Source organism: Leptonychotes weddellii, chromosome 2 (genome assembly GCF_054177405.1).
Source record: "Leptonychotes weddellii isolate Sample4059 chromosome 2, ASM5417740v2, whole genome shotgun sequence".
Taxonomy (NCBI): domain Eukaryota; kingdom Metazoa; phylum Chordata; class Mammalia; order Carnivora; family Phocidae; genus Leptonychotes; species Leptonychotes weddellii.
Genome location: NC_138370.1, coordinates 130960590 through 130972186, shown reverse-complemented (window position 1 = coordinate 130972186; position 11597 = coordinate 130960590).

The window sequence follows — 11597 nt, the reverse complement described above, 5'->3', positions numbered from 1 at the left end:
ATTTTTTCACCTTAATATTGTCTGTAAAAAATGTCTATTCGGGTCTTTTGCCCCCCCTCCCTTTATTTATTTATTTATTTATTTATTTATTTTAAGATTTTATTCATTTGTTTGACAGAGAGAGAGACAGCGAGAGAGGGAACACAAGCAGGGGGAGTGGGAGAGGGAGAAGCAGGCTTCCCGCCGAGCAGGGAGCCCGATGTGGGGCTCAATCCCAGGACCCTGGGATCATGACCTGAGCCGAAGGCAGTCGCTCAACCAACTGAACCACCCAGGCACCCTCCCCCCCTTTTAAAGATTTATTTATTTAGTTTACAGAGAGAGAGCATGCACTCGAATGGGAGGAGACTCTCCAAGCAGACTTCTGAGCTGGGCGTGGAGCCCCACATGAGGTTTGATCCTGCAACCCATGAGATCATGACCCGAGCTGAAACCAAGAGTCAGAGGCTCAAACGACTGAGACACCCAAGCACCCCATTTTGCCCCTTCTTGAAATTGGGTTATTTGTTTTTTTGCTATTGAGTTGTAGGAATGCTTTATATTTAATATTAATTCCTTATCAGATATATGTTTAGCAAAATTTTGTCCCCATTTTGTAGTTTGTATTTTCACTTTGTCGATGGTTTCTCTTGCTGTAGAGAACTTTTTAGTTTAATATAGTCCCACTTGTGGGTTTTTTTTTGGGGGGGGATGTTAGTTTGTTTCTTGTGCTTTAGGTGTCATATTCAAAAAATTTATTTCCAAAGCCCATGTCAAAGCGCTTTATTTTTATGTTTGTTTGTTTGTTTTCCCTCCTTAGGAGTTTCATGGCTTCCAGTCTTACATTGCAGTCTTTAATCTATTTTGAATTAATGTTTATGAGCAGTGTATAATAGAGGTCATTCTCTTATTTGTGAGTAGCAAATTATCCTAACACATTTATTGAAGAGACTGTCTTTTCTCCACTGTGGTCAATTAATTGACCACATACGTTTGGGTTTATTTCTGGATTCTCCATTCTGTTTCATTGTTCTATTTGTCTGTTTTTATGACAGTACCATACTCTTTTGATGACTATATCTTTATTGTATAGCTTGAAACCAGGAAGGTTGATGACTACTGCTTTGTTCTTCTTTCTCAAGATTTCTCTGGCTCTTCAGGGTCTTTTGTGGTTCCACATAAATTTTGGGAATTTTTTTTCTACTTCTGTAAAAAAAAATGCCATTGGTACGGATTGCATTGAAACTATAGACGCCTTTCAGTAGTACTGACATTTAACAATATTTATTTTTGCAGTACATGCACATGGGAAAACTTTGCATTTATTTGTGTCTTCTTCATTTTTGTTAATGTCTTGTAGCTTTCAGAGTAGAGAATTTTCACCTCCTTGGTTAAATTTATTCCTAAGTATTTTATGTTTTTGATGTTATTGCAATGCGATTAATTTCTTCATTTTGTTTTCAGGAAATGTATTGTTAAGGTATAGAAACACTACTAATTTTTTTGTTGTTGTTAAATTTGTATGCTGCAGCCAATGAATTCCCATTGGTTTTCTCTACTCTTTTTCATTCTTTTTTCTTTTCATTCCTCTGAGTAATTTTCAATGTCCTGTTTGCACTGATTCTTTTTTCTGCATGGTCAACTCTGCTTCCAAAGCTCTATTGAATTCTTCAGTTGTATTTTTCGCCTCTAGGATTTGGGTGTTTTGTTTTTAATGATCTCTACTGCTTTGTCAATCATCTTGTTTTTTGCCTAATTTCATTTAGTTGCCTGTTCTTTTTTTTTGTTTTTTTGTAATTCATTAAACTTCTTTAAGAGGATTATTCTGAATTCTTTGTCTGATAGTTCATAGATTTCTATTTCTTTAAGACAGTTGTTACAGCTTTATTAGTTTCCTTTGTCATGTCATATTTACCTGTTTTTTCATGATCTTTGATTTCTTACATTGGTATCTGTGCATTTGAGTAATTAACTTCCTCTCCAGACTTTACAGGTTTACTTTAGCAGAGACAGACCTTCACCAGTCAACTCAGTTTGGATTTCTGGGTGGGTTTTCTGGTAATGTCTTTGGGAATGTGGGGTCTACAATTATGCTCTATTTTTGGGCAAGGTAACTGTTCAGGTTCTGAGGTTAAGGATCAGGAAGTGTGCCTCTGGTTGAGAATATTTGGATAAAGTTGCTGATTTTGTTCTCTACTCAAGTGAGGCTGTAGGATGGGCTCCATGTTTGCCTGGACTCTCTGGTCAGGTTTACTAGAGTGCTATAGGGTCAGGACTAGGTACTATATTCAGTTGTAGATGGGACAGTGATTTAGCTTTCCTGCCTTGGCAATGCAGAAAATAGGACCTCAGCCTATATAGCTTATCACTTGGGGACCTGAATCAGGCAAGAGTGTGCACTGCATTCCTTGATCATGTGAGGCCACCAGTTTTGCTCTGCAGAAGGGGAAAGCCATGGGCTGTGCTCTCTGGTTAAGTACCACAGTGAGTAGGGCTGTTGGATGACCCACACAGTTTCCCGTGTGCTCTGGTTAGGTTCCCTGGTCAGACAGGCTAAAGGCTATATTCAGTAATGAGCAGCTATGAATTAGTTTTCTTGCTTGGGTGCAGTGGTAGAGCATCACTAAAGTCAGTAAACGTTTTGTGGTCTTAACTAACGCCAACCCATTCCCCAAATTCACTGGTCAAGCAAGTCCATTGGCTTTGTTCTGCAAATTAGTGGCTCTGTCCTTCTCTCAGTCCAAGCCCACTGGGGCACAGTTTTCAGATGTTCTCACCAGCTCTTCTGGTTAGATGCTGATGGGTGATGTTGTTGATGTGAAATGTTGGGTCCAAGAGCAAATAATCAAGAAAGAATTCTTGAGATGTTTTTGATGCATGGTTTTATTAAAGTACAGGGACAGGACCTGTGGGCAGAAAGAGGTGCACTGGGGGTTGTAAGGAGTGGTTGATGATCTACTTTCAAGTTGGGAGGGTATTAGGGATTAGTGTAAGTCTCTAAGGAATTTTGGAAGCAAGGTTTCCAGGGCCTTGAGGGGCCAGCTGTTGCTAGGATAAGGTCATTTATTACTGCCTAGTAAAACCTTAGTCATGAGATCCTTCAGATGTATATCAGTGGGCCATATGTTTGGAGATGTATCTTGGGAGGATAGAGATAAAGGAAGTTTCCAAAGGGATTTTTATATGTTAAAGAGGACTTACAGGTTCCTGGAGGTCAGGTTAATGTCAAGCTAAGGTTGTCTTTTGCCTCTAGCAAACTATTAACATTGAGGGAGTTGAGTTGCCGGAGGAAGGTCACTCTGCCTGTCTCAAGAACTTGACAATGGGCTGTAAGTTGTAAGGAAATTTAATTTTTTTCTGTATTTCTTTTGCCTTTGCTTTCCACATCACTATGTCTTAGTTTCTTCATCTGGGTGGGAAGGACTGAGAGGTATGCTCAGCTTTGGCTATGAACTAGCCTCTGTACCTGTGCATAGCACAGGAAACCCTATGCCCAGAACTGACTTTGCTCTGGGATTGTTAGCTCTGCCTATTGCCTCTCAGCTGGGCTACACAGGTTCCGGGTGTTCCCTCCAGCCTGTCTGGTCAGATATAGCTGGGAGATACTCTCCAGAGCAAGTGGGGCTATGACTCAGCTCCTTGCCTGGGTGTGGGCAAACCAAGCTCTCGGGCTGGCACAACTCCTTGTTTGAAGATCTGAATCAGGCAGACCTGCACTTTGACAAGTTCCTTGATCAGAGCACCCCAACTTGGTTTTGCAGATGAACAAAACCACTGGTTGGTATTACTACTTGGGCACTGCAGTTATGAACTCCTTCTGCCAAGATCCAAGTGCTGATTATTGCAAACCCCTCTCCTTTTCTCCATCATGGTCAGATTCCCAGTGGTTGAGCCCTAGATGTTATCCTGTAATTCTGTTGTGTGAGATCAGAATAGAGGCTCCCACAAAGTGACTTCAATGCTGGAAAGTGCCAGTTGTCCCCCTTGCTTCTCTTTTCCCACTGGAGGACCCAGAGGCTCAGGGTAGACCTCTTCCACATGATGCTATGCTAGCATGGGGAAGGGGCAATGTGGTCAACATGTAGCTGCTTTTCTTACTCTTCTAATTCAATCTATCTTGGTCTCTGAGGTATGGTGGGGAGGTGCTTCAGCCTGGATTCTCTCAGCAATGTCTTGTTCTTGAATGGTTGTTAGTTGTTAGTTGTCCATGTGAGGAGGGGAGCAAAGTCAGGAAAAACATATGACACCATTTTGTGAACTCACTCCTTGTCAATACTATTAGTGAACTTGACAGAAAAATCATAATGGAAGGAGAGCATGTGAGTTGGAAGAAGTTATTGTAAAAAACCTGTTTTTGTTTTTGTTTTGTTTTGTTTTTAATTTTGCTACCTAATGATGTGGAGAAGTAGAATAGTAACTGAAGAGAGTTAAGGAATTAAGGGATGGTTGGTTGGGATGGAGGATGTTACCATATGTTTACATCCTGATGAAAATGACATAATAGAGAAGACAGCATTGATGATGTGATGCAGGGACAGGAGCTTATTTCTAGGGGAAAAAAAAAAAAGATCCTTAAATAGGTGAGTGAGATAAAGATGAATCAACTAGACAAATGCAATAAAAATTGTTAGGCAATGCTACGAGCCCAGGTGAAATTTGTGATACCAAATACACAATGATCCCATTGACAGTGGCCTATTTTTCCCTACTCAGGTTCTACAGGTGATAAGAAGACAATAAATTAAATGGAGTTGCAGTTTTGCCAACTGAAGAAGATAGAGGAAGGCAAGGCAAATAATTTAAGGGTGACTGTAAATGTGATTTCTTGATTATAATGGAGAATCATGGCATCTAAGTTGGATAAGGAGATTTTGAGATAGTGATTGAAAGTGAAATGGTACCATTAAAGAATTGGAAAGTGAAGAGTTATAACAATGGTTAGGGTGAGTGAGCTGGAAATATTAGAGATAGTGGTCAGAGAAGGGCTGACTTTAGTTAACATTTTGGAGTTATACTGTTATTCATCGTAGGAGTCCTGGTATGTGTGTGGGAGTTGGTGGTGGAGGTAGGGTGGAGGTAAAGTTATTGAAAATGATTAAATTAAAAAAAAATTAAAGAGGAATGAATTGGAAGAATCATTTCTTGGGACAATCTGGTACCCAAGAAGTCAGCAGGCTGAATTCCATCCAAGCTCTAGTTCCAACCCTGGGCTCTGGACAGAGACTAATCTCAGTCTGGAAGAAGGAACTCCTTTTTTAATTCATCTGCCCAAAGCAAGTGCCTCTTCAGAAATTCATACACACAGAGGAGGTCTTTTAAAATAATTTGAACAGAGGCGCCTGGGTGGCTCAGTCGTTAAACGTCTGCCTTCAGCTCCGGTCATGATCCCAGGGTCCTGGGATCGAGCCCCACATCGGGCTCCCTGCTCTGCGGGAAGCCTGCTTCTCCCTCTCCCACTCCCCCTGCTTGTGTTCCCTCTCTCTCTGTGTCTCTCTTTGTCAAATAAATAAATAAAATTTTTAAAAAAAAATAATTTGAACAAATCTACTCCTTGTGCTAGTGGCCCCTGGTTTGAAATCACCAAACATGTGGTAAGAAGGGGGTGTTGAATTTGTCAGTGAATGAGAAGGTGTTAAGTTTGTTAATGAATGAGAAGGACTGACAGGAAGGTTTGCATATGACCACACCAAAAAGGGAGAAATAGTGTGTTCTGCTGGTATATCCTTCAAATGGATTGAGATTTTAACTTCAAGGGGAAGGACAAGCAATGGTTTGGAAGCAGCTATAAGAAGGAAAATACCACCCTGCTTACAGGCCTTGTGGGTGTAAAATCATCCATCACTTGACAGAACTGCAAGGTAAGCTATGCCTTGAGCTAATAGCAGTTTTCACTTAGATTAAGAAGATGAAGAAAGGTTTTTTTTTTTTTTTTTTCAGAGCACAGTTTGTATCCTGGCTTTACCACTTACTGTTTGTTACTGAAATTCTTTGTGCTTCAGTTTCTTCATCTATAATGTGGGAATAATAATGTAATATGGGAATGGTATTAAATTGTCAAATTGCTGTGAGGTTTAAAAAGATACACAAAGATAGGGTGCCTGGGTGGCTCAGTCAGTTAAGCGTCTGACTCTTGATTTCAGCTCAGGTCATGGTCTCAAGGTTGTGAGATTGGGCCCCACGTGGAGCCCACATAGGGCTCCATGCTCTGAGGGGAGTCTTCTTGAGATTCTCTCTCTCCCTCTGCCCCTCCGTCTGCTCCCTCTCTCTCTCTCAAATAAGTTAAAAATCTTTTAAAAAATTAAAAATTAAAATATACCCAAAGAACATAAAACATGTCTTAATACATAGAAAACCCTTAAATATGATTTTTTATTCTTGATTAAATAATTCTGAGTGTGTCATTGTTGTTGATATGTGTACCTGAGAGATAGAAAATGAGGATGATTGTGATGTATGAGAAAGTGTGGTAGGTGCCAGTCTTACCATGAGAACTCTCACTGGGGATGTTCCTTCCTAGGTGCATTGCCAATCATTATTTCACCATTGTCATGTAAAATCCCTCCCATTTTATGAATACTTAAGTCAGATATACTATTTACTACCCCACAAACTTTTCAGCCACTATTCCTTAACTTTTGAAGAAATTTTCAAGATTTTTACCCCATCTCTTTTTCTTCTTATTTATTTGTTTATCTTGACTAACTTTAACGGTGTGGGATGGTATCCCAGCCGACACCGAGCCTCTTAATTTCTTGGCCTTTCATCCCTGAAATTATTCATCTTAAAAGCATTTAGTCTGCACGAACAATGAATCATGGAACACTTCATCTAGAACTAATGATGTAATGTATGGGGATTAACATAAGAATAAAAAAAATAAATAAATAAAAGCATTTAGTCAATCATGTCCAATTAAACAATAATATCTGTGGAGGGTGGTTGAGGTACAGATGGAGATTAGAGGGGAAGCAAAATACTCTACGTCACTACCACTTTGGAATAAAGTCTGGGAGACTGGGAGTACAACAGATTATTTTAACTACCAATGTCACATATCCTTGACTTTTCTGATTTCAACAAATTGCAATTTATACTGATAGTCTCCCAGCTCAAGGACATGTTTCTCACTACTAGTCTGCAATGGGAGTCTAGTAACTATGTAATCAGCAGCTGGGGCTGGATGAGAGGGCAGGAATCAAGCCCTGATACAACATTTTTTTTTTAATTTCCACAGTGTAAATATTTTCACTATGGTGAATTTCAAGCTACTGCATGACATATTGAATGTGTTTCTGGGAAGAGATACAGTAGCACTCTATCATGTTAGTATTTCACCGTACAGATAATAGAAAAATGATCACAAGGGGGTAGATAATAGAAAATAATTAGGACAGGATGGGTTTTGAGTGTTAATTACTTTTGTTCTTCATGTAATTTATTTAATTATAAATTTATGGAATTTTAATTTTTAATGATAGCTGTGTTTTACAACAGGATCTCAAAGTTCCTGAAAGATTTCTGCCACAGGACCATATTTAAAGCTGTGGTCTTCAGAGCCATAACAGACTGGTCCTTTGCACACTAGTGCAGCCTGAGAGAATGAAGGAGTTAACACCCCAAGGTACAACTCTCAACAAATATGAATGAGAGCTACCAAATAGGTGCCCCAGCATCCCATGCTTCAAACAGGCATTCATGGGAGGCAATGTTTTACTCTTCTTGGTGATTCCAGCTGAAACTGATACAGGCTGGCTGGGTCCAAGGACCCAGAGAGGATCTGGCAGACACAGACAAGAAGGGTTTTGGCTTTGTGCAGTATAGAAACGAAATGCAAGCCAAGAGGAAGTAAGCAGCATTTACTGGAGCCATAGAGTGCAGATACAGAGTATCTGGGAGACTCAGGGAAAAAAAAAAAAAGAGTGAGTCTCATCTTTGCTTGGGGTCTGGAATCTTTATTGAATGAAGATTGAGGTCCAGTGCATATATCTTCTCAGGCATCCAGGAACAAAGATGAGTATTTAGGTGTCTTCCATAACTCACTTATGCCCTGAGATAGGGATTTTGATGAGTCAGTGGTCTTAGAAAATGTTCATGACGGGGGTGCCTAAGTGGCTCAGTTGGTTAAGTGTGACTCTTGGTCTCTCGCTCCCCCTTTTCCCTACCCTGCACACGTGCTCACATTCTCTCTCTCTCTAATAAATATATAAATTAAATTAAAAAGAAAAGGAAAGAAAATGTTCATGATGACACTGCCTGGTTAGTCCTTAGACGTTATCTATTGAGCTGGAAGACTCCAAGGAAATCATTAACTCCTTGACCTTTACAAGGACACACATTATCTGTTCTATAAGGCCTCTGTAAGGCGGCAGTGTTTACGTCCTACCAAGGATAGAAGCAGGAAAAAAAGTAAAAAAAAAAAAAAAGCAGTTTTTCTTGGGATCCCTTTAGTTTCCTTGTTTAAAAACCTCAATAAAGCAAAAATAAATAAATAAAAACCTCAATAAAGCAACCCCTCTGATGTTTTTTCCCCTTTCCCTTCTCACTTTCCCTGTTCACCAACTTCTGATTTCTAGGAATTTCATAAATAAATGACCTGCAGCCATGACTTTGACCCAGGTTATGCTTTGGAGAAAACACAAAAAAACTAAGAAGTTAAAACCAGAAGCATTCCTAAGAAGCAAGAATTCAGAATAAAATGGAACTAGGTCACTCTGTAAGGTAAAGTTATCTCAAAGCAGAACTGTTTATCTGTCTTATCTGTGGGGCTGCCTGCACTCTGATCCTGACTCTAGACCAAGATAAGGAGGAGATAGGCTAGCTAGTAGTTTATAATGAGCTATTTAATGCTTGAAAGTCCTCAGCACCTAGAGCCACCTTGTTTTTGTTTAGGGATGTGTAGATTGATGGCTTACACCTGGTGAAATCAATTAGCAGCCGCTTAGGTGTGTGTCCACTGGGGCATAAAAGACCCTCCTGGAAACTTTTGCCCCAGCTCTCCTGAAACCAAGATTCCTCATCTACGTCTTAGTAGTTCACACTCTGGGGTTAAAGAGCAAGGACTCCAGACAGCTGTGCCTAAAAATATCTCAGCCTCCCATGCTTACCTGCATTTTATTTCTACTGCTCTGTACAAAATCATTTAGCTTCATTAAAGCCTTACATGAATATGTTCTGTGGGGTTTATGAGTCCTTTCAATTATCTTCCCTGTGTAACCATCAAAGTCTCTCATCATAAGAATGTACTGCGGATCCAACTGCTGGTGGTAAGCATCATGCGGAGATACCACAATAAGATTCTCAGCTCATTTGGGATAAGGTCCAGGGAAAGTGAAATACTGGATTATGGAGTCGTTCTAGCATTCAACTGGTGTGATTAGAGGCAAGGACGTCTGGAGAAGTGAATGCTGATCGGATCTATGGGAATGAGCACACACAGTGAAAGAATTGTGTTCCACACTGATGTCCACCATGGAGCATGCAGTGTAGAAGAGCCCCTCATAAATCAGGAACCTGGCAGATGTTGCCTAACCCTACCCGTGGCTTCTCCAGTGCTTGTACAGTGGGTTCATGTACAGTAGTCCTGGTGACAGGGATTTCGGTTATGCAGAGCCCAACAGCATTGTCCTCTTTACATTGTCTCCTTTAAAGTTGATTGCATTACTGCTTTCCTGGTAGTGAACACTCGATCTCCAAACAACCACTTGGTCCCAAATCAATCACATAACATAGCTTCCACCCTTCCATGCCTATACCGGATGTAAGTATACCTGATTACCTACCCTGATTACAGTGTCTCTGTCAGAACCATCAGGGGAGTGTTGATAGTATGCCTGAATCCTGACATTGGATGCCGCATAACAGAACCTCAATCCAAGGATCCACTTTACAGTGGAGAATTTGTGACTATGAGGGCATGATCAAGAATTCACTAATTTTTACTATGGACACATCCCTCTGAAGTAGTCAGCCAGATTGAACCCTGGAATGCCCTCATCTAAGGCATAAGAGGGGGAAACGGAGCACCGGAATGTATGGTGCCATCCTTTAGGATGCAATATTTATGATAATTCAGGAACTATTCATGCTGCTTTATTACCAATAGCTAGAATAACTGGATTCAGTGACCAAAGGTTGAAAGTAAGATTTATCATCAGACTCAGTGACTGTTTGATACTGAAACATGTCTGTTCCTCCCCACCCCCATTCATATGTTTAAGTCGTAACCCACAATATCTCAGAGTGTGATTGTATTTAGAGATAGGGTCTTTAAAGAGGTAATTAGGTTAAAATGGGGTCATTTGTGTGCAGCCTAATCTAGTACTAATTGGTGTGTAAAAAGAGGCAATCAGGATACAGACACAGAAAAAAGACCATCTGAAGACATAGGGAAGAGAAGGCAGCCATCTACAAGCCGAGAACAGAGTCCTCAGAAGAAACCACCCCTGCAGACACCTTGATCTCAGACTTCTAGCTCCAAAATTATGAAAAAATGAATTTCTATTGTTTAAGTCATCCAATCTGTGGTACTTCGTTATGGTAACCCTACCAAACTAATACAGTGACCAATTTACTGAATTTATATTATCTGTGTTGGTATTTGGGCTCTGCTATATTGAATGTGCTGGTTTGGGACTGCAAGGAAAGCATCCTTTTCTGAACCTGAGTTTTGATTACTGAACCAACAGGCAAATGAAGCATAACTGACCTTCATTATTATAAGGAGTTAAAATTATTCTTACATAATAGGGACAAAGAGAAAGATGTCAAACTTGAAGAAGTCATTGGGGAATGTCTCTGGGCTTCTATACTTTTGAATAGGAAATTGCAGAAACCAGAAAAGACCAAGGCAATAAAGGACTTAGACCACTCAGGGTTGACAGTAGGTCCCCTACTCAGGCAAGCAAACTCTACTGTCTGTAACACCTGCTGAGAGTGAGGGAAAACTAGAATGACTGGCAGGAGAAGGTAGAGATGACTATCATTTAGGGCTTTGGGTATAGTTTCAATAGCTTGTTTCTTCTGTACTGTTTCCTTTCTTAGACATATGGTTGGTTACTTCCTTGTAACAGGTTGAGCTATGTGATTTGTGGATCCCAATTCAAAATGAAAACCCAGATCCCCTTGTTCAAAAAGCAGAAAGAAACTGTTAAAGATACTAAAATACTGTTTAAAACTTTTTCCTTTCTTCCTTCTAATCTTTCTCTCTCTTGATCAGTGTTTTTAGTTTGCTATTTAATGTTGTGTTCTCTCCAGTATGGGGTATCCCAGGGAAAGCATAGAGCTTCACAGGTGCCAAGGAGGCCCTCTCAACTGAGCATGTGCGTGAATGACATCTGGGAAGTCAGGCTGGCCCTCCTGCCAGCAGCAACATCAACATACCATGCAGGGAAGATAGAAGATGTGGGTGGGTATTTGATTTTCCTTTTCTAGCAGGTCACAGTCCCAACCCATGATGGGCAGATGACCCCCAAGGGATTGCAAATTCTATGTTGGGAAGCACTTGGTATCTGGGCTGTGGGTGGAATAGAGGCTGGCCCCTGCCTCATTGCCTGCAATGATGACACCAACCAGGACCAGGACTGCAACTGTTATGCACCAGGAAGACACTGTGGGGCATG